The sequence below is a fragment of the Orcinus orca genome, chromosome 9 (assembly GCF_937001465.1).
Source record: "Orcinus orca chromosome 9, mOrcOrc1.1, whole genome shotgun sequence".
Taxonomy (NCBI): domain Eukaryota; kingdom Metazoa; phylum Chordata; class Mammalia; order Artiodactyla; family Delphinidae; genus Orcinus; species Orcinus orca.
Genome location: NC_064567.1, coordinates 15,891,524 through 15,915,461, shown reverse-complemented (window position 1 = coordinate 15,915,461; position 23,938 = coordinate 15,891,524). Strand labels below are relative to the sequence as shown.

The 23,938-nt window shown below is 37.9% G+C and overlaps 1 long non-coding RNA gene across 1 annotated transcript in view; it reads left to right on the top strand.

Annotated features, from left to right (window-relative positions):
* Positions 1 to 23,938, top strand: part of LOC117202304 (uncharacterized) — an 86,673-nt gene that overhangs the window by 34,740 nt on the left and 27,995 nt on the right. The window lies entirely within an intron of this gene.

The following is a 23,938-nucleotide window of genomic DNA, read 5'->3' as shown; positions in this document are numbered from 1 at the left end:
TTTATTGTTCTCAGAAGCTCTTGAGTAGCTTGCTGAATATTGGGTGACCAAGAAGGGCTGCCCCTCCACCGAGGAAACGTTGGATCTGATTTCCATTAGAGATTCTGAATTATTTAGTGGGAATTGAGTGCCCCAATCAGCTGCTTTCTGAGTGGTTGCCTTTAGGCATCCATTCACATTCACTGTGCCTTGAGGTCTCCTTCTCTTGAAAGCAGAGTATGCACAATTTGAAACTTGTTCATTTTTATCTAGAATGGTTGGGGGAAAACTTACTTTCCAAGAACTAGGTTGAATATAGTATGCAAAGTGAGGCCTAATATATTGAAAATTAACAGAAATGTGAGGATCTCATTTAACCACAACCTTTTGTCATTTCAGACTCTTATCATAATGTATTCTGGCATATAATTTTCAGATTCCGGCATATAATTTTCAGATTTTTCATTCTTTCAAGCTGTAAACAGATGGTAATTGCTGTAAGAAGTTAAATTCCTAGCACTCGTTACCCTGCTGACTTACTGGTATATATTTAGTGGATTGACATTTTTGATTGACACTAGTGGAAATTTAAGTGGAAATCTAGACAAGAAAATAAAAGGTTGGGTTGAAGGAAGAAGCCAGTATATAAATACCTATATATCCCTTTCTATCTCTGTGTACATGTGAAAGACTCATCAAAACTGGAACAATAATACCAACCACTTATTATGGATTTGCCATTTTTTCATTACATAGCATGCTTAGAAAGATAGTATAGGGGATGAATTTGAAGAGATGAACAGGGGTCAGATTTATGGATAACCTTGCCAACATTCTTAAGGAAGTTAGACTTTATTTTATTGTTATAGGCATTCCTTGATTCGTTTTAAGCCATAGAGTGCCATATATCAGATTTCCACTTTAAAGATCTTACTGCATTGGGTAGGTAGAATAGAAAGAGTGGAGATGAAGCAAGGACACCAGCTGAGATGATCTAGGTGGGTAACCACGTGCCTGAATAAATAAACCAGCAATGGTGATGGAGGAACAAGAGATTCGAGGGAAAGTCATTGTCAAGAAGCAGTGGCTGATTGGCTATAAATGGTGAAAGGAAAAAATGATCAAAAATAACCCCTAGGATTCCACCTTTGTGGATGATGATGCCAACTTTTGAGACAGGGACAGGATTGGACGACTAGAGATGAGTCCACCTTTAGAAATGTTGAGTTCTGAGGTTTATGCGAGATTCAAGTAGAGAGTGTATTATTTAAGCAAAATGTAGAAGTATATACCACCGTACAAACCGACAATTTTAAATTCCCCTTTTATGCATTTTTAAAGAATGATCCAAAACTATGGGCCCCTTGCTTTAATTAGTCCATTTATAATACTTCCTTAAATCAGTTTGTGCAAGAAGCTCTCAACGCTACAATAAAAATCTTTTCAAGCTAGAGTTTGCCCTTTTAAAAGGGGTGTTTGATTTATCTTTCTGATGCTTCTATGTCCAAAGTAAAAAAGGAGAAACGTAGCTAATGACTAATTCTTTCATTTCTCCCAGACTTGGAGGTAATTATATTTTGGCAGTTCCCCATATCAAAGTGGCTGGAGGAAAGGGAAATCATGCCTTTTAAAGAAAAATCTGGTTATCTGCTACTTAAATGACAAAATTGGTAGCTTAACTAAGTCTTGTTTCCCATCCCATTCCATCCCCCCATGTCCCTTCTCTTATCCATGAAAACAATCATACTAATGACTCTTTAGTAAACTTGCAAGGAGATTTTTGCTATTACCCAAAGCTTACCATTTCAGTGTCTTAAGTTCTGCTTGCTTTTTGTTTTGTTGCGTGCATGTTTGTGAATCTTCTTTCTTGTTTTTTCATTATTTTGTTCTGTTTGGGTTTTCTGTGTGTATGCATGAGAGCATCAGTGCCACCTTAAGGTCAGCACTATTTCCCTATCCCAGCTGGGTGAAATTTCTCTGACATTGATTTTACGTGTGCTGGGCTGGGTACTTGTCTCCGGTTATTTTGACATTCCCATGCTCTTCCCTTCCCCCGCCTTCCCTTGCACTACACTGATTTTGGCCTCATCCTAGTTAGGTGAATGAGGGAGAGAGTTGGTGAGAGGAGTACAGTGTTTGGTTTGTGCATGAAAGCTAAAGGATTGGAATAACTACTGAGAAAAAAACTGGCACCAATGAGAATTTTGTCAAAAAGGAAAACTGAGTATATTTGAGAAGTAATCATAGAATAAATATTTCCCGAAAAGCTGGGAAAGTGCAAGGTGATATCAAAAAGATGACTATAAAAACTGAACATTTATTTTGCAAATTAATTCAGGAGTATATAATAAAAACAGGCTATAATCATCTTCATCTTCCAGGCACTGGGGTAAGCAACTTGCAAATATCACATGTAATTCTCACAAAAACTCTGTGAGGTAAATGACTCATCCTATTTTTTGGATGAGATCACACAGCTAGAGGGGGTCAAGTTGAGGTCTGAGCCAGTCCTGACCAAGAATATCCTCTGGTTTTTTTCAGTCTTCATCTTCCCAAAATTTTCATTACATTTTTGCCAAATCCTATAACATTTTGATCTGTGGGAAATGAATTATTATGATTACTCACGTTTTGTGATTACTCACAATTTGAAATTGCTAGAGAAAAATCATGATGGAATTCAGATAAGGAGATTACTATCTAAAGTGTGGCCTCCATCTTTAGGGATAATTAGGAATGCTCACAGCTTCAAATAATAGAAAACCTGACTGACAGTATCTTGCATAACAAGACTTCTAGAAATAGGTGGTTGCTGGCATTGATTCAGCGTCTCAAAGATTTGGGTTCAGTCTGGTGTATCTGCCATACTGCTGTCCTGCACTTATGTCTACAAGATGGCTATGTCTCAGGGATGGTTCTGGACAGAGGGCTTCTCCTTGAGTATCTCTTTCTCATGGGGAAAGGATAAATCCTTCCAAAGGCCCCCAGAAGACCCCTTACACATTATTAGCCATGACAGGGTCATAAGTGATTGACATGGAAGGAAGATCAGTAAGTTGAAGATGATAGGATTTTTGTTTTCAGCCTCTATATGGTAGGAAGGCAAAGGAAATGGAGGTTGCAGAAGGCTATGGGGTAGCCAACAAACACATCTGCTACAACTATTACATGAGAGGCATAGATTTTTCCCCTTATGATATGGCAAACAGATTGTAATTACATGATCTCTCCCCCAAAGACCAAACATAGTTACTTGCACCTCCCTGGGTTTTGGGTTTTGGTTTTGTTTTTAATGCTGAATTTCAGCATCTGTACTGAGTTTTAGGAACATTCTTTAATTTCCTTTAACTAGCTCACTTTATTAATAAAGAGCTGTTGCAATGGAAAATAGTTATTTTACTCTTAATTTCCATCAGATCACATACTTCTGCCTGTGCCAACATTCTATTCTTTCCCTTATACCTTTTATTTTCTACTTCAATCTCTTCCTTTAGAGTTTTTGGTTGCTCTCACCTTATAAACTCAGGATTCTTTAGCAAGATCTATTGATAACTAATTTGTGTACATTGAAATTGACTATGTATTTTAGACATTAACATTTTGTTTCTCTGGATCAAGGAGGAAAAGGTCAAATTAACAGCTGAGAAATATACTGCTTCAAACATTTTTTCTATCCTATTAGTTTAGAATAAGAAAACACTAACAGCATAGGATATATTTTCAGTAAGTCACACTAATGCCTTATTCAGCCAAATATTTCATCTCTAACAGTGGCACAAAAGATGTGTAGTGTGGCCAAATGTTATTAAAGGAGGGATGTGTGTTAAGGAAGGTTCATTTTTCCTGATTAGCCAATTATATATTTCTTGTTGATGAGTTTTCTAAACCCCAGTTGTTCCAGTTCATATTTCTTTTCCACTTCAAGGTGGGGAGCTTTGAGGGAACCACATGCAATGTCATCCTTTGGGCTGTGTCACTCTAAAAGCCAGTAATAGGAAGACTACTTGTCCTTCCATATGAGCCACATGTCCAATATCAGATTTATCAGTAATAAAGGCAATATTTGGGGCTCTCATTTGCTTTGTCCCTTTTCATTTTTATTTATTTTTCTGAATAGGCTTAGAACTTGAGCTGCAATGTAGTGTGTCATTTACTGTGTCCTTCTTCAACCCCATCAATAAACAACTTACAAACATAATTCCTTCTCTTTCACTCAATAGCTATCTGACTTTATATAAGCCCTTTATCTCACCCTTTTTCTTCTTAAACACTTGATTATCACCATATCCTATGTGCTCTGATATGGATATATATGATATAGATGATACTATATCAGAGGACATAGTAAGGATCTGGAGGCTTTAGATTAACATTAGCAGAAAAAGTATGATAATGAAAAAAATTAATGCACATTAACATAGCATTTACTATGTTCCGGATGTTGTTAACAGTGGTCCACTTCCTTGAAAGTGTTGAAGATCACTGTAGTCAACATGGTACAGATACTGAAAGAATCACGAGACTTGGATTCTATTCCCAGCTTAACTTTTCTGGACTCCATTTTGTTTTAATTTTCAAAATGAAGAGTTTGAAAATATGCTTTGTGAGGACTCTCCAACTCCCTAATTCTATGATTCCATAGTGTAGTTTGGGCCACTCCAATACCACAAATTCAATTATTGATTGGGCCAAAAAAATTATGTAACAGTCCCTCCTCCTGTCCCCTCTCACTGTAAGGGAATGGATCTCAAATGATCAAGCCAATTGGGTTGTCTCTTTAGAAAGCTAGGTTCTGATTCAATTATCTGTTGCTATGTTGTAATAGGGAAGAACCTTTGTATTCTATTACAAGTTAATCACCAGAGGAATGTTGCCGCTAAGCTTAAATTATACATAATTGCCCATCTCTGGGAACCCTGCCTCCCAGGTAATGAGCATTAAGCTAAAATATCTTTGAGTAGCTCACAGGCCCACCTGTGAATGCCTACAGGGCAGGGGAAATTAACACATCTCCTCCGGGGGCTGACGGGAACCAGGAAATGTTTGGCTTTACTCCCTCTCCTTTCAATAAAAAGGAGCGTGAGCCTAACTCAGGCAAGAAGGTTCTTTGGGAGACAAGTCCGCCATCTTCTTGGTTTGCTGGCTTTCCGAATAAAGTCACTATTTCTTGCCCCAACAAGTCGTCTCTCAATTTATTGGCCTGTCATGCTGCAAGCAGTAGGACCTTGGACTTGGTAAACAAATTTTGGTGCAACCAGCCAGGAGCCTTGCTGGTAAGGCCCTAGCAGCTGCCGGGACCACTTGCCCTGAGCCTGAGGATCTCCCCTTCCAATTCCCCAAAGCGGCAGAGGCTGCCCAGCATCGGCAGTTGGAGCAAAAGCCCGTGACAGTAAGGTAAGTCACTCCGGTGTGTACACCCGGGAATGTTATTTCTCTCCGTTTGGGGCTTTTTCTCTGGAATAAGCCGATTTGTTTTCTATTTGAGTGGGGTACCCTGTTGGAGAGAGGAAAAGAGTTGCATTTCCTCTCTGTTTGGAGCTTTTTCTCCGGAATAAGCTGATTTGTTCTGTAGTTGAGTGTGATACCCTGTTGGAGAGAGGAAAGAGTTGTTGGACTTTTACTGAATTTGTGAACTGGTTCATTTGTTTCTTTGAATGCTAGCATTTGTGTGTGCAGGTTGTATTTTGCTTTTCTTGAGTTTGTCTTTAAAAATGGGTAATGTGGGCTTTCCTGGTGGCGCAGTGGTTGAGAGTCCGCCTGCCAATGCAGGGGACACGGGTTCGTTCGCCGGTCCGGGAAGATCCCACATTGCCGCGGAGCGGCTCCGCCCGTGAGCCGTGGCTGCTGAGCCTGCGCGTCCGGAGCCTGTGCTCCGCAACGGGAGAGGCCACAACAGTGAGAGGCCCGCGTACCGCAAAAAAAAAAAAAAAAAAAAAAAAGGTAACGTTTCAACTATTCCTAAAGAAAATCCTCTGGGGCGCATTTTGGATAAGTGATCTGATTACAACTATGAACCCGTGGGTGAGAGGAAGATATTTATTGAAACAATGTGTAGCCACAGTACCTGTTAGGATCTCCACAAGGGGTTTAGGCAGGGTTATCTTGGGACGCTGTATACTATGTACTGCTACCCTTACGGTGTTAATTATGTTGTTTATGGTCTCCCGTGTCGTTGGTATATGTAAAACCCCAAGACCAAACTTGAGGGTTTATTTAGGATTTTCTGTTTGTCCTTTGGGTTTTTCGTTTTATTTTGTTTGGTACTGTTTCTTCATTTACAGCCAAATCCGTTTTGTGATATTTGAAACTTTTACTGATGTCAAATGGAGGAAAGGATCAGGGAAAAAAAAACCAAACCTGTCTGTTCTTGTCCAAGAGTGGGACATTCCCAGGAAGAAGAGGCAGGTTCCACTTGGTTCCTAAAATCAGAAAAAGCTACAGATAGAAATAGAAGTGTCTTCTCCATAAATATTAGTAAAAAAGGGTTAGCCATCTAGACAGGTGACTTTGATTTGTCCCATCTAACAGAAACCCAATTTGAATCCAAGGTCTTTTTGTAACTGATGGGTTTTACATTGTTGTACCTGATTCATGGCTGAAATTTTGGAATAGGAACTGTGAGGCCTGTATGTTTGTTTGTGTGTTTTTACACGTGTTATAGATGTGTGGCATTGCCATAATTAATTTGTAAAAGAGCTCTATTTAATTGACTTAAAGGAAAGTAAGCACTTACATAAATGCTCAGATATAAAAAACTGGCCAGAATGTATTTTGGATTCACATGATCTAGGAAATATTTAGTATTGAATTAATATTTAGTACTAAAGTTAGATTAAGCTTGTTGGTTTGTTTAATACAGACATGTCTTTACAGTCATTTACATTAAGCATAGTACTTTTATTGTAACTAGGTTTACTAGAAATCAAGTAAGATCTTATTATTCCTGTTAGAAATGTTGTCAGCAGGAAAAATAACATTATGACAAGACTTTAAGTAAATAGAAGTAAATGAGGTAAGAGTTTTAGATAAACTCTATAGGAATGATTATGCTTTGGGAATGTCTATTTAAAGTAGTCTCTCTAGGGGCTTCCCTGGTGGTGCAGTGGTTGAGAGTCCACCTGCCGATGCAGGGGACACAGGTTCGTGCCCCGGTCCGGGAAGATCCCACATGCCGCGGAGCGGCTGCGCACGTGAGCCATGGCCGCTGAGCCTGCGCGTCTGGAGCCTGTGCTCCTCAACGGGAGAGGCCACAACAGTGAGTACCGCAAAAAAAAAAAAAAAAAAGATCTCTCTGGATTTTCATAACGTGCAACTAAACTAAGTTAAATGGAGAGAATTCATTGAATACCTGGGTCCTTTCAAACAGGATGAAATATTAGAACATTAATTGCTGGGCAGGTCTAAATTTACATACCTTTAGGAGAGGAAGACCAAAGCATAAGTTTGTCAATCAGGAAATGGTGGAACAACCATCTACAAAGACTTGCCTCTTGGTTTTCATTAGACGTTAAGGTTTTAAGGTTAAGAATTACAAGGGAAACATTTCAGTATACAAAAATAGAGAATGTGTGTTTTCAGCAAAGAAGGTATGAGGAATGAAAATGCATTTTGTTGAAGGGGGAAAGGTGTTTTTGTCCTAAGTTGGTTGTTTCTGAATGGAAAAAAAAAAGTGAGGGACAGATTGATATGGAAACAGAAAGTTGTGGAAGGTTATTGGGGGAGGAACACTGCGTCTTGTGCATGGTCGGGATTGGCTAAGATTGAACCTAATTAAGAAAATGAATTTTTAGGGTAAAGTGGTACAAAACCTGAATTTGGTTCTCTAAAAGGACAAAATTTTCTTGAAATATTGAACTGCTTTTGGTAATAGATTGTGAGTTTCTTTAAGTGATCTGTATTTGTCATTGAGATCTTTTATTATCACTGGTTAAAACTTTTCCATATTTTTGACAAATTTCCCAAAGTTCAAATTCTAAATGAAGTTCATTTGACTTCTAGCTAACTTTGAGTTTTTCCAAAGGGTCCCTGGAAAGCCTCTAATTATTTGTTTTCTCTCCATCTCAGAGAGAGGAATATTAAACTAATTAGGCTTATTTGGTATGGTAAATTACATAGGAAGCATTGTCAAATAAGTGGTGATAAAACTTCTTAGATTGTGTCATATGGGTAAACGTTATTAATACACACACTCTAGAATTATATGGAGCTCCTAAAATTCTGGTACATCCTGGAAAATGGTATCAGTTATAATTTTAGTAGTTATCTTAAATTTTTGTATGTCACAGCAGTAACCAAGTTTTCTCTTCAACTGCATTGTAGTCCCAGTTGGTTGATGCCAAAGCAAAAAGGCATCCTTTTAATGGTTAGAGATGATCAATTGCTATTTATGGTTTTACAGTGGCTTTTTAAAAATTGAAGTGGAGTTGATTTATAATATTGTATTAGTTTCAGGTGTACAGCAAAGTGATTCAGTTTTATATATATATTCTTTTCCAGATTCTTTTATAGGTTATTGAGGTTATTTATAGGTTACAAAATATTGAGTATAGTTCCCTGTGCTATACAATAGGTCCTTGTTGGTTATCTATTTTATATATAGTAGTGTGTATGTGTTAATCCCAAACTCCTATTTTATTCCTCTCCCCACACCTTTCCCCTTTGGTAACCATAAGTTTTTTTTCTCAGTCTATGAGTCTATTTCTGTTTGGTATATAAGTTCACTGCATCATTTTTTTTTAGATTCCACATATAAGCAATGTCATATGATATTTGCCTTTCTCTGTCTCACTTACCTCACCTAGTATGATAATCTCTAGGTCCATCCATGTTGCTGCAAATGGCATTCATCCTTTTTTATGGCTGAGTAATAGTCCATCACCTGCATATTTACCACATCTTCTTTATCCATTCATCTGTCAATGGCCTTTTAGTCACTTCCATATCTTGCTATTGTAAATAGCGCTGCAGTGAATATTGGGGTGATGGATCTTTTCCAATTATAGTTTTCTCTGGATGTCTGCCCAGGAGTGGGGTTGCAGGATCACATGGTAACTTCCATAAAGTCTTACGGTAAAACCTAAATGAACTTTTTGGCCAACCCAGTAGTTTTTTTAAGGAAACTCCATACTGTTCTCCATAGTGGTTGTACCAGTTTACATTCCCACCAACAGTGTAGGAGGGTTCCCTCATCTCCACACCTTCTCCAGCATTTGTTGATATTATTTGTAGACTTTGATGATGGCCATTCTGACCGGTGTAAGGTGATACCTTATTGAAGTTTTGATTTGTATTTCTCTAATAATTAGTGATGTTGACCATCTTTTCATGTGCCTTTTGGCCATCTATGTCTTCTTTAGAGAAATGTCTATTTTAATCTTCTGCGCATTTCTTTATTGGGTTGTTTGCTTTTTTGATATTGAGCTGTATGAGCTATTTGTATATTTTGGAAATTAATTTCTTGTTGGTCACATCATTTGCAAATATTTTCTCCCATTCTGTAGGTTGTCTTTTCATTTTGCTGATGGCTTCCTTTTCTGTGCAGAAGCTTTTAAGTTTAATTAGGTCCCATTTATTTATTTCTGTTTTTATTTCCATGACCCTAGGAGATGGATCCAAAAAGATATTCCTGCAATTTATGTCAAAGAATGTTCTGCTTGCTTTCCTCTAGGAGTTTCATAGTATCTGGTCTTACATTAAGGTCTTTAATCCATTTTGAGTTTATTTTTCTGTATAAAGATAGAAAATGTTCTAATTTCATTCTTGTAAACGTAGCTGTCCAGTTTTCCCAGCACTACTTATTGAAGAGACTGTCTTTTCTCCATTGTATATTCTTGTCTCCTCTGTCATAGATTAATTGACCACAGGTGCATGGGTTTACTTCTGGGCTTTCTATCCTGTTCCATTGATCTATATGTCTGTTTTTGTGCCAGTACCATACTGGTTTTTTTAATATTTTAATTTTATTGGAGTATAGTTGATTTACAGTGTTGTATTATTTTCAAGTATATAGCAAAGTGATTCAGTTAGACATATATATATATATATATATTCATTCTTTTTTAGATTCTTATACAGATTATCACGGAATATTGAGTAGATTTCTCTGTGCTACACAGTAGGTCTTTGTTGGTTATCTATCTTACATATAGTAGTGTGTGTATGTTCATCCCAAGCTCCTGATTTATCCCTCCCACACCTCCAGTTTTCCCCTTTGGTAACCGTAAGTTTGTTTTTTGATATCTGTTAAGTCTGTTTCTGTTTTGTAAATAAGTTCATTTGTATCTTTTAAAACTTAGATTCCAGGGCTTCCCTGGTGGCGCAGTGGTTGGGAGTCTGCCTGCCGATGCAGGGGACACGGGTTCATGCCCTGGCCAGGAAGATCCCACATGCCGCGGAGCGGCTGGGCCCGTGAGCCATGGCCACTGAGCCTGCACATCCATTGCCTGTGCTCCGCAATGGGAGAGGCCACAGCAGTGAGAGGCCCGTGTACAGCAAAAAAAAAAAAAAAAAAAAAATTGGATTCCACATATGGGTGAAATCATATGATATTTGTTTTTCTTTATCTGACTTACTTCACTTAGTATGGTAATCTCTAGGTCCATCCATGTTGCTGCAAATGGCATTATTTCATTCTTTTTTTATGGCTGAGTAATATTGTATTGTATATATGTACTACATCTTCTTTATTCATTCCTCTGTCGATGGACATTGAGGTTGCTTCCATATCTTGGGTATTGTAAACAGTGCTGCAGTGAACATTGGGGTGCATGTATCCTTTCGGATTATGGTTATCTCTGGATATATGCCCAGGAGTGGGATTGCTGGGTCATATGGTAGCTCTATTTTATGTTTTTTAAGGCACCTCCATACTGTTCTCCATAGTAGTTGTATCAATTTACATTCTAACCAACAGTGTAGGAGAATTCCCTTTACTCGACACCCTTTCCAGCATTTATTGTTTGTAGACTATTTGATGATGGCCATTCTCACTGGTGTGAAATGATACCTCATTGCAGTTTTGATTTTAATTTCTCTTATAATTAGTGATGTTGAGGATCTCTTCATGTGCTTTTTGGCCATCTGTATGTCTTTTCTGGAGAAATGTCTATTTAGAACTGCCCATTTTTTGATGGGGTTGTTTGTATTTTTGATATAGAGCTGTGTGAGCTGTTTATATATTTTGGAGATTAATCCCTTGTTGGTCTCTTCATCTTCAAAAGTTTTCTTCCATTCTAAGGGTTGTCTTTTCATTTTGTTGATGGTTTCCTTTGCTGTACAGAAGTTTTTAAGTTTAATTAGGTCCCAGTTGTTTACTTTTGTTTTTATTTTTATTATTCTAGGAGGTGGATCAAAAAAGATATTACTGTGATTTATGTCAAAGAGTGTTCTGCCTGTGTTTTCCTCTAAGAGTTTTACAGTGTCCGGCCTTATGTTTTGGTCTTTGATCCATTTTGAGTTTATTTTTGTGTATGATGTTAGAGAATGTTCTAATTCTAATTTCATTCTTTTACAAGTAGCTGTCCGGTTTTCCCAGCACCACTTATTGAAGAGACTGTCTTTTCTCCATTGTATATTCTTGGCTCCCTCATTGTAGATTAATTGCCCATAGGTGCTTGAGTTTATTTCTGGGCTTTCTATCCTGTTTCATTGATCTATATGTCTGTTTTGTGTCTGTACCATACTGTTTTGATTACTGTAGCTGTGTAGTATAGTCTGAAGTCAGGGAGCCTGATTCCTCCAGCTCCATTTTTCTTTCTCAAGATTATTTTGGCTATTTGGGGTCTTTTGTGTTTCCATACAAATTGTAAAAATTTTTGCTTTAGTTCTGTGGAAAATGCCATTGGTAATTTGATAGGGATTGCCTTGAATCTGTAGATTGCCTTGGGTAGTATAGTCATTTTGACAATATCAATTCTTCCAGTCTAAGAACATGGTATATCCTTCCATCTGTTTGTGTCATCTCCAATTTCTTTCATCAGTTTCTTATAGTTTTCAGAGTAGAAGTCTTTTGTCTCCATAGGTAGGTTTATTCCTAGGTATTTTATTCTTTTTGATGCAGTGGTAAATGGGATTGTTTCCTTAATTTCTCTTTCTGATCTTTCATTGTTAGTGTATAAGAATGCAAGAGATTTCTGTGTATTAATTTTGTATCCTGCAACTTTGCCAAACTCCTTGATGAGCTGTAGTAGTTTTCTGGTAATGTCTTTAGTATATTGTATGTATAGTATCATGGCATCTGCAAACAGTGACAGTTTTACTTCTTTTCCAATTTGTATTCCTTTTATTTCTTTTTCTTCTCTGGTTGCCATGGCATAAAAGTGGTGACAGTGGACATCCTTGCCTTGCTCCTGATCTTAGAGAGAATGCTTTAAGCTTTTCACTGTTGAGAACGATGTTACCTGTGGGTTTTTCATATATGGCCTTTATTATGTTGAGGTTAGTTTCCTCTTTTCCCACTTTCTGGAGAGCTTTTATCCTCAATGGGTGTTGAATTTTGTCAGATGTTTTTCTGCGTCTATTTAGATGATCATATGGTTTTTATTTTTCTGTTTGTTAATATGATGTATCACACTGATTTCTGGATATTGAAAAATCCTTGCATGCCTGGGTTAAACACCACTTGATCATGGTGTATGATCCTTTTAATGTATTGTTGGATTCGGATTGCTGGTATTGAGTATTTTTGCATTTATATTCATCGGTGATATTGGCCTGTAATTTTCTTTTTTGTGGTATTTTTGTCTGGTTTTCATATCAGGGTGATCGTGGCCTCATAGAATGAGTTGGGAGTGTTTCTTCCTCTAAAAGTTTTTGGAAGATTTTCCGAAGTATAGGTGCTAACAGTTCTCTAAATGTTTGGTAGAATTTGCCTGTGAAGCCATCTGGTCCTGGACTTTTGTTTGTTGGGAGTTTTAAAATCACAGTTTCAATTTCAGTACTTGTGATTGGTCTGTTCATATTTTTTATTTCTTCCTGGTTCAGTCTTTGAAGATTGTACCTTTCTAAGAATTTGTCCCTTTCTTCTAGGTTGTTCATTTTAGTGGCACATAGTTGCTTGGAGTAGTCTCTTGTGATCTTTTATATTTCTGTGGTGTTAGTTGTAACTTCTTTTTCATTTCTAATTTTATTGATTTGAGTCTTCTCCCTTTTTTTCTTGATGAGTCTGGCTAAAATTTTATCAATTTTGTTTATCTTCTCAAAGAACCAGCTTTTAGTTTCATTGGTCTTTTCTATTGTTAGTCTCTATTTCATTTATTTCTGCTCTGATCTTTATGATTCTTTTTCCTTCTACTAACTTTGGGTTTTGTTTGTTCTTCTTTCTCTAGTTACTTTAGGTGTAAGTTTATGTTGTTTATTTGAGATTTTTCTTGTTTCATGAGGTAAGCTTGTGTCACTATAAACTGTCTCAGAACTGTTTTTGCTGCCTCCCATAGGTTTTGGATAGGCATATTTTAATTTATTTGTCTCTGGGTGTTTTTGATTTCCTCTTTAATTTCCTCAGTGATCCATTGATTGTTTAGTAGCAATTGTTTGTCCTCCACGTGTTTGTCTTTTTTGCAGGTTTTTTTCTTGTAGTTGATTTCTAATCTCATAGATTTATGGTCATAAAAGATGCTTGATATCATATCAATTATCTTAAATTTACTGAGACTTGTTTTGTAGCCCAGCATGTGATCTGTCCTGGAGAATGTTCCCTGTGCACTTGAAAAGAATATGTATTCTGCTGCTTTCAGATGGAATGCTCTACAAATATCTGTTAGGCCCATCTGTCTAATGTGTCATTTAAGGCCTGTGTTTCCTTATTGATTTTCTGTCTGGATGATCTGTCCATTGATATAAGTGGGGTGTTCCCCACTATTATTTTGTTACTGTTGATTTCTTCTTTTGTGTCCATTAATATTTGCCTTATATATTGAGGTGCTCCCGTGTTGAGTGCACATTAATTTACAATGGTTTTATCTTCTTCTTGGATTGACCCCTGATCATTACTTAGTGTCCTGCTTTGTCTTTTGTAACAGACTTTATTTTAAAATCTATTTTGTCTGACCGAAGTATTGCTACTCCAGCTTTCTTTTGATTTCCGTTTGCATGGAATACCTTTTTCTGTCCCCTCACTGTCGGTTTGTATGTGTCTCTAGGTCTAAAGTGGGTCTCTTGTAGACAGAATATATACAGGTGTTTTTGTATCCATTCAGCCAGTTTATATCTTTTGGTTGGAGCATTTAATCCATTTACATTTAAGGTAATTATTGATATGTTTGTTCTTATTTCCACTTTGTTAATTGTTTTGGATTTGTTTTTGTAGGTAGTTTTTCTTCCTTTCCTCTTCTGTTCTCTTCTCTTGTGATTTGATGATTATCTTTAGTGTTGTGTTTGGATTCCAATTTCTTTTGTGTGTGTATACCTATTATAGATTTTTGGTTTGCAGTTACCATGAGGTTTTCATATAGCACTCTATATATACATGATTGTTTTAAGTTGCTGATCCCTTAATTTCAAATGCATTCTAAATATCCTGCACATGTACTCTCCTCCTCTCACAATTACTGGTTTTGATATCATATTTGTGTGTGGATGATTTCCTACCTTTATTGTATGTTTGCCTTTACCACTGAGTTTTCCCATTTCATAATTTTCTTGTTTCTAGTTGTGGCCTTTTCTGCCTAGAAAAGTTCCTGTAGCATTTGTTGTAAAGCTGGTTTGGTGGTACTGAATTCTTTTATCTTTTGCTTGTCTGTAAAGCTTTTGACTGCTCTGTGAAATCTAAATGAGAGTCTTGGTGGGTGGAGTTAGCAGTTGATAACTTTATGGGGATTCACTTGTATATTGTTGCTTTTCTTTTGTTGCTTTTAATATTTTCTCTGTCTTTAATTTTTGTCATTTTGATTACTATGTTTCTCGGCATGTTCCTCCTTGAGTTCATCCTGTATGGGACTCTGAGCTTCCTGGACTTTAGTGACTGTTTCCTTTCCTATATTAGAGAAGTTTTTAGCTATTATCTCTTCAAATATTTTCTCAGGCCCTTTCTCTCTCTCTTCTCCTTCTACGACCCCTATAATGCAAATGTTGGTGTGCTTGATGTTGTCCTAGTGGTCTCTTAAACTGTCCTCATTTCTTTTTATTTTTTCTTTATTCTGTTCAATGGCAGTGGTTTCCACCATTCTGTCTTCCAGCTCACTTATCTGTTTCTCTGCCTCATTTATTCTGCTATCAATTCCTTCTAGTGTATTTTTCATCTTAGTTATTGTATTCTTCAGCTATGGTTCTTTACATTTTCTAACTCTGTGTTATAAACTTCTTTTAACTTCTCACTCTGTGATCCATTCTTTTCCCAAGTTCCTGGTTCATCTTTATGATCATTACTCTGAACTCTTTCTTGGGCAGATTGCCTATCTCCACTTCAGTTAGTTGTTCTTCTGGGGTTTTATTTTGTTCCTTCATCTGGAACGTATTCCTCTGCTGTCTCATTTTCTCTAAATTTCTGTGTTTGCAGACTCACTTCCACAGGCTGCTGGATCGTCATTTTCTTGATTCTGGTGTCTGCCCCCTGGTGGTTGAGGATAGTCTAGAGGCTTATGCTGGCTTCTTGGTGGGAGTGGCTGGTGCCTGCCCACTGGTGGGTGGAGCTGTGTCTTGGCCCTCTGGTGGGCAGTGCTTTGTCATGGGGTTTGTCTAGAGGAGTCTGTGGGCTCAGGAAATCTTTAGGCAGCCTGTCTGATGATGGGTGGGGCTGTGTTCCAGCTCTGTTGTTTGCTTGGCCTGAGGAATTCCAGCACTGGAACCTACAGGCTGTTGAATGGGACCAGGTCTTGGTCCCAAAATGTCAGCCTCCAGGAGGATTCACACCAATGAATACTTCCTGTTTCATCTGCCACCGGTGTCCTTGTCCTCATAGTGAGCCCCAGCTTCCCCCAATCTCCCCAGGAGACCCTCCAAGACCAGCAAGTAGGTCTGGCCAGGCTCCTGTGGAGTTGCTGCTTTTGCCCTGGGTCCCAGTGTGCATGAGAACCTTGTGTGTGCCTGCCAAAAGTGAAGTCTCTATTTCCTGCAGTCCTGTGGCCTTCAAAGTCAAGTGCTCTGGGGGTTCCTCCTCCTGATGCCAGACTCCCAGGCTGGGGAGCCTAATGTGGGGCTTAGAACTCTCACTCTTGTTGGAGAACTTTTGCAATATAATTATTCTCCAGTCTGTGGGTCAGCCACCTGGGGGGGGGGTGGGAGCATGGAATTTGATTATATCATGAGTTTGCCCCTCCTAACATCTTGTGGTGGTTTATTCTTTATGTCTTTGGATGTAGAATATCTTTTTTGGTAGGTTTCAGTCTTTTCTAATCAATGTTTTTTCAGCAGTTAGTTGTGATTTTGGTGTGCTTGTGAGAGGAGGTGAGCTCAAAGTCCTTCTACTCTGCTGTCTTGTCCAGGAACTCCAGCCACTTTAAAAAATCTACAGTGGCTTTTGAAGGACTCTACCTATTTTGTGAAGAAGTGGGGAAGAATGATGAAATCCTTTATGTGCAAGCATTTGTGCTGTTACCTCAGGGAAAATAAGAAAAGAAAGGGAATGAGAGTGAGGATATGTTTCTTCAGACTTGAACTCCTCCAGCTGAGCTAGCTGTCCCAGCCATTCTGGCTGTCATGCCAGTATATCCACCCCTTCTACCACCTTCCATTCCTTTCCAGCCCCAATTCCTGACATGGGGCCTCAGGACTGTCCCTGCTTATAGGAATCAATTAGAAAATCTTCTGTTAGTTTCTGGGGCACAGGGACTTGGTCTGGTATCACCATCTAAGACCAGACAGGGCACCCAGTTTGGGCCTGGAGCCACTCCCAGGGCAAGGCAGTTTCCATCACTGTTATATAGGGGACTAAATGCAAATGACCAGCCAGCTGGGTATCTCAGACTTTAATTGGAAAGAACACAACCCTGCTGTATAGGGAGGATCCTCTACACCCCTGCTTGGCAGTACCCACAGCTGAACCAAATTGGGACCCCAGTGAAGGAAGAATACCCTGACTAAAGTACCCCTTATTAGTGCATCTTGGCAGAACTTTGAAAAGAGGAACCAAAGCAGAAGACTTTGAACACAATTCAAGAAACACAGCCAAAAAAAAAAAAAAAAAATCAAATGAAGACTTTTCTTAGTTTTTCAAAAGGATTTATCAGGCCTACAGATGTCATACTAATGCAGATCCCAAGGCCCTTGAAAATAATATTAGAATGGTAAATTTGACATTTTGGGGGGCACAGTGCCTCAGATGTCAGGAAAAAGTTGCAAAATTTAGATGGTGCATTTGGAATGAATCCTTCTCAATTGTAGATGTTGCTTTTAAAGTGTTAAATAGGGAACAATAACAGAAGAAAGAAGATGCAAAAGGCAATGCCACTTTTTTGGCAACAATATTGGGTTTCCCAGAAGGCAAGTAACCGGAAAAGAGGTAAGAGCCACTATTGGGGAAGGAACGGTGTGCGTACTAAGGAAGAAGAACATTGGAAAAGAGATTGCCTTAGGTTAAAACAATAAAAGACGAGAGCCTGTCATATGGTAGAAAGAGAGGAACACTGTGATGAATGAAGAGGCCCAGCAACTCCCTTGGACTAGAGACATCTAATTTCCCACAGTAGCCCTGGGTAGAATTGCCAGTGGGGAACGAACTGATTAACTTTCTGGTAGACCTCACCCTGAACTTCTTCACCAGAACAGCTTGATATCAGAGTCCACCAGAACATGATGTCAGCCGACAGACAGCACTCTTGAAAACCCCAGGAAAGGAGACAGAGCTCTTTCCCCCTCCCTCCATGTCTACAGAAATGTAAGACCATAAGTGTGTACTAGCGGCATTCCAGGGAAGCCCAAAAACACACGGCCAATATGAATCCCATTAAAAAGGGATGCTAGAATCGCAAACCTCTTAGTCAACCTAAATAATAATTTAAAAATATGTAAAGTAAAATGATATTTTTTTAGTAACCAGTTAGATTATCAAAGTTTAAAAATTATTTTTAATTCCAACAATGTTATGGAAAAAGTAGGTAGTTTAGATTTAGAATTCTTTAATAGACTTTATTTTTTAGAACAGTTTTTGGTTCACAAAATAAAAGGGGGGGGGGTGTTGCTGGGACATCTAACCTAAAACAATATCTTCTGAGGCAAGAGGATTACTTCTCCCACAGATTAACTTGTCAAAATACCAGCCAGTGTATTCAGAAAAGGACAAAGAGAGGGCCAAACTGTGAAGATTTACTTGGATCACACCTTGGACCTGTGCTGTAGCACATTCATAATAGTACCCATTACAGGAGAAATGCCACCTTATGGTGGATTCAAAAATATAAATAATGGGGCCTAACCTAAAAAAGACCATCCAGGCACTCACTCAGAATTGCATGATTTAAATGACCCAAAGCCTGCTCTCAGACATCCCCAGATGGGGAATCAACACAGAGGAACCTGCCCCACTGAGGACTGGAAAATAGACTTCACTCAAATGCCTCAAGCTGCAAGAAATTTCAAATAACCTGCTAGTGTTTGTGGATACTTTTGACGATGGGTGGTAGCATATCCCACCTGGAGAGAAAGTCTCTGAAGTGATTAGAGCCCTCCTTAGGGAAATTATCCCTTGATCTGAATTAAGGCACTGAAACTACACTCATCCTATAGACCACAACAGGAAAAAAACAAGAAAATGAATCATACGTTAAAGAGGAACATCACTGAAATATGTCAAGAGACTAATTTAACTTGGTATAAGTTCTTGCCAGTTGCCCTGCTACAGATCATTGGCTCCCAGAAGCAGGCTTAAATTAAGCTCCTTTAAAATATTGCATTGTAGGCCATTCCAGGTGTCAGCTCAGGCAGGAGAATCTATAAATTCTCTAAAAGACCTAGCAGTTTCCAGTTAGGCTAAAACTTTGTGAACTATACTAACCTCTGTGCATGAGTTTGCCTCCAACAGGTCTATCCATTTGAAGTAGATGGTAATTTCATCGTAGCTGGAGAAGTGTCAACCAGTTTGTTTAATTTTGTCCAAATAAATAGCACAGGAATCTAGTATGTTTATTGGGAACTAGAACAGAAACCCCAAGTTCAATTACCAATTAGACAACAAAGTGCTAAGGGGTTTCATCAGGTTCAAATAGTTGTAGATAAAAAATGACTGACTAAAGAGTCTAAGGAACATTCATTGCCCATGCAGGAAGTAGCCAGAACAGTCTTCATCTCTTTCCCACAAGATTGTAGAATGGGCATTGACAGTGGGGAGTTGTAATAGGGAAAAAACTTCCTATTCTACTGCAAATTAATCACCAAAGGGATGTTGCCTGTAAGCTTAAATTATACATAATGGCCCATCTCTGGGAACCCTGTCTCCAAGGTAATGAGCATTAAGCTCAAATACCTTTGTTTAGCTCACTGGAAACATCCTGACCAGGCCCACCTGTGAATGACTGCAGGGAGGAAGAAATTAACATATCTCCCCTGGAGGCTGACCTGAACCAGGAAATGTTTGACTTTACTCCCTCCCCTTTTAGTATAAAAGAAGCCTGAATTCTAACTCAGGCAAGATGGTTCTTTGGGACACAAATCCACCATCTTCTCAGTCTGTTGGCTTTCCAAAAGAGTCGCTATTCCCTGCGCCAAGAACCCGTCTCTTGATTTATCGGCCTGTCTTGTAGCAAGCAGTATGATCTTGGACTTGGTAACAGTGTTACAAACCACCCAAAACTCAGACATTTACATACTCATGATTATGCAGTTTGGACTGGGCTTGTCAGGCCAGTTCTACTCTGAGTCATGCTGGGACTAGGGCATCCAAGAAGTCTTCTTCAATCATATAACTGATGGATGCCTCAGCTGCAGTGGCTGTACATCTCTCCCTTTCTGCACACTTCCCCATGTGGCTAACTTTGTCATAATGGTGCCGGGTTTCCAGAAGGAGCATACCAAAGGGACAAACCCAATGTGCAAGTGCCTATCAAACCACCACTTAGTTCACACCAGCAAATGTCCCATTAGCAAAAGGGTCAAATCCAAACTTAATGCTGGAGGGGACTATACAGAACGTTAATAGCAGGAGGCAGGGTTCATTGGGACCATAAAAAACAATCAACCCAAGACACCAATATGGGATTTCTGGTTCAAAAAATTGATACCAGTGAGTAAGTATACTAGACCAGCTTCTGACCCAGGCTCCTACAATTGATGAACAAAATCTATGTTTTGTTCTTTGAAAATAAAAATCACAACAGAACTAATCTCTGAGAAGTTCATTTTTCTTGAGTGGACCTACTAAATCAAATGACTCGTTTGTTATTCTACTACAAACTATATGGATGACATTTAGCATTTGTTGCTCAGCTAACTTTTTTACTCCCTAGTTCTTTTTAGACAAGATAAATAGAATGGAAAATATGATCTGGTTTGAGTTACAGCTAGAAAATTCCATTCCTTCAGTATCAGCCTTTCTCTTGACAACCTAAATGGCTATTTCAAATTTGGTGATTAAGAATGTACTTTTACCAGAGGCTATTGCTAACGAGTTCAGACTCCCGCTCCTGACTGCACCTGTGGACGAATGAGTGTGTCGTTGGCAGAGCAGCTGTAACCTCTTCCTGCAATAATCCAGCAGCTCACTGACCTAGCGCTAATTGCTGCCATGGATTTTTCTATACAGATAATTGAAAACAGCTCGTATGCCTGTATTTCATACCCATCAGCAGTGACACCGAAAAGACCTTAATTCCTGTGAATATATCATGGTCCCTGTTGCAAACTTTAGGTTTGAGCTGAAGAAGCATTTTCCTTTCTGTGGAAGTACCAAAAAAAAAAAAAAAAAAAACCCCAACAAACAAACAAAAAAAACACCTAAATTCAGAGGAGCCAGGCCAAACATAATTTCAGAACTGAGATGAACAGTTATGGATAGTGGAAATTTAAAGAGGCTTCAAGCAATGGGACTAAACACAGAAACTGAAACTGAACCTTTGCAGTATGTGGAGTACATACAGAATATCACTACAACTTAAGTATTGTCAGAGGTTTTAATGTTATGAAAGAGTCTTGAAAAGTTTGGTTCTATAGCATCCGAGTTTAGAACTTTGGTGGTTTTCAGAAGAATGAAGACAGTTTAAAAACAGGTAAATTTAAAATAAGACTAATCCAAAGACTTTTAAACAAATTGTTAATACACATTGAGCGTGTATGCATGCATTTCCAAAAGGACAGCACAGTGGTTTCCTCTTAAGTTTTCAATACCCGCTGACTGACGTACTATGAAACCAGACCTTAGGTCAAGCTGATGGAATTTTTTTCCATTTCATTTCAAACTTTTTTTTAACTTTTAAATTGAAGTATAGTTGATTTACAATATTGTGTTAGTTTTAGGTGTACAGCACACTGATTTCAGTGTGTGTGTGTGTACATATATATATATACACATATATATACACCTTTTTCAGATTCTTTCCCTTATAAGTTATTACAAAATATTAAGTATATTTCCCTGTGCTATACAGTTGGTGCTTGTTGGTTATCTGTTTTATATATAGTAGTGTGAATGTTAATCCCAGCCTCCTAATTTATCCCCTCTACTTTCCGCTTTGGTAACCATGAGTTTGTTTCCTATGTCTGTGGGTCTCTATCTGTTTTGTAAATAAGTTCATTTGTATCATTTTTTTTAGATTCCACATGTAAGTGATATCGTATGATATTTGTCTGTCTGACTTACTTCACTTTGTATGATAATCTCTAAATTCATCCAAGTTGCTGCAAATGGCATAATTTCTTTTTTTTTATGGCTGAGTAATATTCTATTGTGTATATACCACATCTTCTTTATCCATTCATCTGTTGATAGACATTTAGATTGCTTCCATGTCTTGGCTAATGCAAATAATGCTGCTGTGAACATTAGGGTGTGTGTATCTTTTCGAATTACAGTTTTCTCTGGATATATGTCCAGGAGTGGGATTGCAGGATCATATGGTAACTCTATTTTGGTTTAAGTAACCTCCATACTGTTCTCCATAGTGGCTGTACCAATTTACATTCCCACCAACAGTGCAAGAGGGTTCCCTTTTCTCCACACCCTCTCCAGCATTTATTATGTGTAAACTGTTTTATGATAGCCATTCTGACCAGTGTGAGGTGATACCTCATTTTAGTTTTGATTTGCATTTCTCTAAATAATTAGCTATGTTGAGCATCTTTTTATGTGCCTGCTGGCCATCTGTACACCTTTTTTGGAGAAATATCTATTTAGATCTTCTGCCCATTTTTTGATTGGGCTGTTTTGTTTGTTTGTTTGATATTGAGCTGTATGAGATGTTCATATATTTTGGAAATTAATCCCTTGTCGGTTGCATCATTTAGAAATATTTTCTCCCATTCTGTAGGTTGTTTTTTCGTTTTGTTTATAGTTTACTTTGCTATGCTAACGCTTTTAAGTTTTAATTAGGTCCAATTTGTTTATTTTTGCTTTTACTTTCATTACTCTAGGAGGTGGATCCAAAAAGATATTGCTGTGATTTTTGTCAAAGCGTGTTCTGCCTATATCTTCTCTAGGAGTTTTATAGTATTTGTTCTTACATTTAGGTCTTTGATCCATTTTGAGTTTATTTTTGTGTATGGTATTAGGGAGTGTTCTAATTTCATTCTTTTACATGTAGCTTTCTAGTTTTTCCAGCACCACTTATTGAGGAGACTGTCTCTTCTCCATTGTATATTCTTGCTTCTTTTGTCATAGATGAATTGACCATAGGTGCGTGGGTTTATTTCTGGGTTTTCTATCCTGTTCCATTGAACTATATGTCCGTTTTTGTGCCAGTAACATACTATTTTGATTACTGTACCTTTGTAATATAGTCTGAAGTGAGGGAGCCTGATTCCTCCAGCTTCCTTTTTCTTAAGATTGCTTTGGCTATTTGGGATCTTTTGTGTTTCCATACAAACTTAAAAAAATTTTTTGTTCTAGTTCTGTGAAAAATGCCATTGGTAATTTGATAAGGATTATATTGAATCTGTAGATTGCCTTGGGTAATATGGTCATTTTAACAATCTTGATACTTCCAATCCAAGAACACAGTATATCTTTCCATCTGTTTGTGTCATTTTCGATTCCTTTCATCAGCAACTTTTAATTTTCAGAGTACAGGTGTTTTGCCTCCTGTACAGGTATGTTTATTGCTAGGTATTTTATTCTTGTTGATGTGATGATAAATGGGATTGTTTCTGTAATTTCTTTTTCTGATCTTTTGTTGTTAGTGTATAGAAATGCAAAAGATTTCTGTTTATTAATTTTGTATCCTGCAACTTTACCAAATTCATTGATGAGTTCTGTAGTTTTCTGGTAGCATCTTTAGGATTTTCTATGTATAATATCATGTCATTTGTGAACAGTGACAGTTTTACTTCTTCTTTTCCAGTTTGTATTCCTTTTATTTCTTTTTCTTCTCTGAATGCCATGGCTAGAACTTCCAAAGCTAGGTTGAATGAACATGGTGAGCATGGGCACCCTTGTCTTGTTCCTGATCTTAGAGGAAATGCTTTCAGTTTTTCAGCATTGAGAATTATGTTAGCTGTGGGTTTGTCATATATGGCCTTTATAATGTTGAGGTATGTTCCCTCTATGCCCACTTTCTGGAGAGTTTTTTACCATGAATGGATGTTGAATTTTATCAAAAGATTTTTCTGCATCTATTGAGATAATCATATGGTTTTTATTCTTCAATTTGTTAATGTGAAAAATCCTTACATCCCTGGGATATCATGATCATGGTGTATGATCCTTTTAATGTATTGTTCGATTCAGTTTGCTAGTACTTTGTTGAGGATTTTTGTGTCTATGTTCATTGATGATATTAGCCAGTAACTTTCTGTTTTTGTGATGTCTTTGGTTTTGTTATCAGGGTGATGGTGGCATCATAGAATGAGATCAGCAGTATTCCTTCCTCTGCAAATTTCAGAG